Source organism: Sorex araneus, chromosome 1 (assembly GCF_027595985.1).
Source record: "Sorex araneus isolate mSorAra2 chromosome 1, mSorAra2.pri, whole genome shotgun sequence".
Classification (NCBI taxonomy): Eukaryota; Metazoa; Chordata; class Mammalia; order Eulipotyphla; family Soricidae; genus Sorex; species Sorex araneus.
In genome coordinates this window covers 260,397,342-260,403,754 of record NC_073302.1, presented here as the reverse complement: position 1 = coordinate 260,403,754, position 6,413 = coordinate 260,397,342, and the positions used below count along the sequence as shown (strand labels likewise).

The following is a 6,413-nucleotide window of genomic DNA, read 5'->3' as shown; positions in this document are numbered from 1 at the left end:
GAGTTTTTTGTTGAAATATTAAATGTTATCAAAGTAAAGTGAAATTAAAGTGAAATTTATCAGTTACAAAGGCCGAGTGGGGGACTGGGGAGGTGGGGGAGGGGAGAGGTATACTTTGACTCTTGGTGGTGGAATGTGCACTGGTGAAGGGAAGGGTGTTCGAGCATTGTATAACTGGTACTTAAACCTGAAAGCTTTGTAAATTTCCACATGGTGATTCAATAAAAGAATAAATTAATTAAAAAAATAAAGAGAGCTAGTGCTAAGATCCAAGTCCAGTTAGGTCTCTCTACTTTTTTTTTCAGTTCTGGGAGTGAAAACCTGACTATATTCCCACCAACCAGTTTTGTCTTCTCTTCTTTTTTTCTTTCTGCCCTAATGGAGACAAAATATCTCCTTCTTGAGGTCATAGTCTTTGATAAGTTGACTTGAAAACTTAGGGCCCTTGTGGAAAAAACTTATATCTTCATTGCCATATCTAACCATCCGAGAAAGAATTTTACCTGTTCCAGTTGACTGACCAAAAGTTATAGGAACAGAAAAAAATCGTGTTTTCATCTAGACTTTTCATTCTCAAACTAATCATTTTGTCTAGGACTGATGAGAGAAATAAATTAATTTATATTAAATATATATTAACTATAGTTATATAGTTAATATATTAAGTATGTTTAAATATCTAATAAATATTAATATATTAAATATATATTTAATTTATATTTATATTAACTTATATTTATGAGAACACAGAGGGGAACTGGTAGGAAGATTAGTAGTACCCAAAAGAAATGGAGAATTGAATAACTCAAACTCAGAACCTAGTGAAAACAAGCCTTATGGTGGGAGAAACTCCAAATCAATAATAGTGAGTTTTTTGTTGAAATATTGAATGTAATCAAAGTAAAGTGAAAGTAAAGTAAAATTTACCAGTTACACATGCGGGTTGGGGGGCTGGGGAGGTGGGGGGAATGGGGAGGTATACTGTGATTCTTGGTTGTGGAATATGTGCACTGGTGAAGGGATGGATGTTCGAGCATTGTTTAACTGAGACTTAAACCTAAAAGCTTTGTAACTTTCCAATGGTGATTCAATAAAATAATAAATTAAAAAAAAAAACAAGTCTTATGGAGTGGAGCCTGTGATATAGTTTATGGACTTAACTAGCTGACTAATAATGTAAATTTAAAAGTTGAAGTTTTTCAGTGTATATGCCTAGCATATCATTACTTATGCTTTTTGACATAGCTGTGGTTGCCATAGTAGATGTGATATACCCTTTTTCTTTTCCTTGTATAAATGCTAAATTCTTAGACTTCTTATAAAATAAGAAGTCTAAGAATTCTAAGGGAAGGGGAGTGCAGAAAGATAGCACAATGGGTATGGTTCTTGCCTTATATGCTGCTGACCTTGATTCAATTCCTGGCACACATATAGTCCTCAGAGCACTAAAAGAAGTGATCCCTAAGCACAGAGCCAGGAGGGAGTAATTCCTGACTACTTCCTAATGTAACCCCCAAAGAGGGAGAGGAGAAAAGGGAAAACGAAAGTCATTGATTTTGTATGCTCATTTGTATAATAGTGTGAGATTACTGATAGAATATGGATAAGAATGTGACTTAGTGCCAATATAATTTTTGCTTTCAAATTTTTAGACATCAAATTAAGAATCACAAACAGGGTCAGAGTGCTAGTACAGCAGGTAGGGTGCTTGCCTTGCATGTAGCTGACTCAAGTTTGATACCAGAAATTTAATACTTGAGCACCTCCGGGATGATCCCTGAGTGTACTTGCAAGCGTAATTTCTAAGCATTGCCAGGTTTGGCCCTCTCTCTCACACCCAAGGAAAACAACAACAACAACAACAACAACAACAACAACAACAACAATAACAACATCACAAATACCTCTGAAGTTTGAAAAAAAATGATTTTATTCTGAAAGGGTTGCAGAACAGGAAAAATTTTATAGGTGAACATACTTTTTTTATTTAGTCTTCAAATTCTTTCTCCTTCAAATATAATTTCTTCTTACAAAAATAGTACTTTGAATGCCTCTTCCTTTTTTAGTATGACTACTCTCATCTCAATGATAATATCTTGAACATGAGTATTAAATTCTCAACAGTTCTGTTGCCTCCAAAGCTTTAGATGTGTTCAGTAATGACTTTTTCAGTTGCACTCACCAAGAATATTACTCTTTTTTTTCATTTTTCCCCATTTGCACAAGAATGACTTAGGGGAAACTTTTTGTTTTCATTTTTCATGAAAATGATAATAATCAAACAAGCTGTGCTTGCAGACATTTCCTAATGTGCTGCATTGCCCAATATATGCGCTGCACTGGGATTACCTTGAGAGTTGGAGAAAGGGTTTTTCCAGTGTTTTTCTGACATTTTTTATATCTTCCCTTTAGCCTAATGTCCAAGTTATATAATGTATCTCTTGAATAAAGGCATCAGCTTGAACTCATCCCTGTGAATCTGGGAATTCAAACCCATTAGCAAAACTTAAAGGGATAGACATAAGAAATACCATCATCTAAACTTCTATTCTCTTTACAGCTCCTCCCATGTTGAAAACCTCCCTAATAAAACTGCTTTGAAACAAAGTTTATATAATTATTTCTTATACTCAAATAGAACCTGGGATAGTAGACTATCCTGTCTCCACAAGCAAATATAGGCCTAGCTTACCAACTGAAAGTACCCTGTAACAAGAAAGTAATTCTCATTTACCTGCACCACAGGAAACCCAAATATAATTTCTCAACCATCTATATTTGTATCCAATTGATTATTCTTACATTCACCATAAAAATTGTTTGAAATGCTTGCAATACTTTCATTTCTAAAAATATTCATTTATTCATTTATGAATATATGCAATTCACAACTTCAAAAATTAGCATATAAAGGATTTTACAACATTGGGCAACAATAGAAAAGAAGAATAATAACCTAACAATCAACTGAAAACTAGCATTACTAACCAGTTTTCCATGTCTAGTGAAAATGCAACAAAAATCAGAATTGTATAGAATTCATATGCCACAACAAGAATTTATTTCATTATGGCAGTATTCAGAAAGGGGAAACTATTTGCATGATAACTCTAGTCCAGTAACTAGTGACTTTCAGGCAATTTTCTGTTATGTCAAGTCGATGCAGATGTCATTAATCATACTTTTAATTCACTGTTTAGTGAAATAGTGGAATGTTGAAGAAGTGAAACAAAATTGCAACCAACTTGACAGGGATGTTGCAAAAACTGATGCCATTATAAAGCTGAATTTAATGATCTTAAAATGCAATAATGATTTTTAATTAAATATAAAATCTTACTGATTTTATAGGAAAAATCAGTGAGATCTCTATCCAATCATAATGTGCATTAGGTTTTCAGACAGTATTTTATAAAGTGTCCTTCTATTACAAAGTAACTTAGAAGAAAGTAATGTCACTTAGAATTAAGCTAATATAATTTGGTAACTTGTGTCCCATATATGTTGTTTTGCTTAAAATTTCAATTCAGAGACCTATATTAATGCTAAATAAGGTCTTAACGTATGTTGCTGCATTTTTTGCCATTATATAAATATCAATCCTACCCTAAATGTTCCAAAAATATGCTTTCATGCTATACAGTTTTTATTGCATTGTTCTTTATTTTAATAGAAAGAATAATAGTTTCAAAATATTCAAGATTGGGGCTGTGGTGATAATTCAGTGAGTAGGACACTTGTCCTGAATGTGACTGACCTGGGTTTGATCCCAAGCACTCCATATGGTTCCCTGAGTAATGCACAGTCAGGAGTAAGCTCTGACCACCACTTGAGCATGCCTGACGCAAAAAAAAAAAAAGAAAAAAACCATAAACAAAACAAATTTAACAAAAGTTGGAATTTTTCTAGAAACAAAAATAATTATGAATTTATTAATGTTCTAAATGTATAGGGGGTTCCCGTAATATTTAATACTTTGATAACTTAAATATAAACAAATTTTAAACTCAAATCTTTATAACTTACTATTATGCTAAAATTCATTTTTTCAAAATGTCATTTAAAAAAACTAGAGTAAATTAAAAATGAATGTGTCATAGAAGTAAACGAAGGGTAGAGAAGGCCAATTCATGTTTGAAGTTTGCTTTTCTATTAGCCAAATCCTGAAAAATTGCTTTTTGATAAATCTATGAATCCTGAAAAATTGTTTTTTGATAAATCTATGAAATATGTTCCTATAAAATAGAAAGCTTCGCTCTATAGCATCTTTTAGAGAGAGCATGCTGCAAAAGTCCTTTATTTTATCATATAGATATAATCTACATATATTTTTAATGTGAGCAACTTGTTTTTATCTCAAAGATAAGAGTCACTGAGTACTCAGAAATAGAACAAGAATAATCTGGACTACATTACAACATAATGTGTGAAAATATTAATGAGCTATATTTTTTCCAGATAGGACTGCATGTAATATCAATAGAACGATACTGCTTAGTTCCCTGGTATTCTGAGTTCATGAGTTTCACTGAACAAGCAAAAATGACTGGTTTGGGGAAAGAGTACAATTCAAAAATTAAATATGATTTCAATTTCTGAGAAATATCACTCGTGTGGGAATTTAGGCTTTCTTTTCATACAAGACAGCCCTAAAATGGAATAGATTATAATAATTTTGAACTATGTAGGAAAGACTACATTTTGGTTTCTAATATTTACAATCTCTTTTGAATCAAACGAGATAAAAGACTATATATATAACTAAATTAAATGTTTAAAGAAGGCTTTTCTATATTTAATTAAAATATGTCTTTCATATGTGCTTCAATCCTCTGATAATAAGTTCAAACAGATATTGGGAGGCATCCATGCTTTTGACTTAATCATTTCATAATATGACAACAAGCCTAGCATAACTAACATTAATACCATTTATAATTATGGCTGATACTATTGCAGCATTTACCATTTGTCAAGCAGCATTCAATTCCAGGTCTAGGATTTTTTTTTTTCTTATCACTCTTATAAAAAAAAAAACAATGTTATATGAGAAGCTGAAGTAGGGCTGTAGTTAGAATTGGTTAAGATGACAAATTGCATGCATATTAATGACAAAACTAATCAATGATGGTGGAGGTCAGATAGCTATTATTCTTGGAAAGGGGAATCGACAGAAAGAGCACAGGAGGAAAATAAACTGCACTGTTGAAAGTAACTGAGACCTAGATCCACTATTTTCCAAAGTATTTCCAATGAATAATTCTTCTTGCCTTAATTATTTTTATTAAAATACTTAAAGTTCAGGACTTTACTTTTATTCATTTATTTTTTCTGGGGGTCATCCCCGGAAATGCACAGGGGTTACTCCTGGCTTTGCACTCAGGAATTACTCCTGGCACTGCTCAGGGGACCATATGGGATGCTGGGAATAGAACCTAGATCAGCTGGTGCAAGGCAAATGCCCTACCAACTGTGCTATCACTCCAGCCCCAGGACTTTACTTTTAAATATATTATTACTGATGCTTACTGGGATGTGTTCATTGTTCCCCTCATTACAACCCCAAGATAGTGATTATTGCCAAAGGCAAAAACAATTTAGACTTTGAAATGCAAATGACCAATCCTCAGCTGGCTGAGGTGATACCAAAATCAGGAAGGTGGTTTTTCCAGGAAGAAGATTATCCATTGTACTATGCATGTGCTGACCCCTGTGATTTTCCCAAATGTGGGAAAGTTAAACACTTAATTTGTAGGAGATGTGGTGGAGGAGAGTGTATGCATTATCCCCTAAAGAAGAAAAAAAAAAGTAAATATTGTAAATATTGTCAACAAAAATGCACTCAGGACAGTATAGAATGAAACAGTGTGTTCTTAGATGTGTGCCGGCTACATGGGCAAACTAGAATAGGAGAGTTTCACGACTTTCCAGTATATTTTAAGGATGACTGCTAATTGGCCCTGTTAAATTTTCCAGTTCCTGCACTTAACATACCAACTGACTGCCTATGTGCAAACTAAAGGTGTTTAATGTCTCTGACAACTTGTTGGGAAGTAGGATGAGGTTGCAATATTGCACCAGGAAACTATAGCATGGATATTCTGTGGGTATTTGTTTATCTTCTTTTGTGCTTTGTGTGCTTCATTCTCTGCAGAAAGTCCCCTGCATGACTGAAGTTGAATGACCCAATATAGTTGACTTTATACATTGGGGAAATTACATTTTCAGAGAAGAATTTTTCACGAGACATCACAATATGAGTATGGAATATCTACTTACTAAGAAATTTCTTTTTGGTTATGTAGGCCTTTCAAATATGAGAAATGAATTGCATTTGAGTATATTTCATAAATGTATAGAAAATAAGTATAATTGTACACATGATGCCTTTTTTATTTTAATTATTTTCAATA

The 6,413-nt window shown here is 32.9% G+C and overlaps 1 non-coding gene across 1 annotated transcript; it reads left to right on the top strand.

The window, feature by feature from the left end:
• Positions 1-5,622: 5,622 nt before the first annotated feature.
• Positions 5,623-5,792, top strand: LOC129401076 (U1 spliceosomal RNA). The gene has a single exon (XR_008628093.1). It is a non-coding gene; the product is annotated as a U1 spliceosomal RNA (small nuclear RNA).
• Positions 5,793-6,413: the final 621 nt, after the last annotated feature.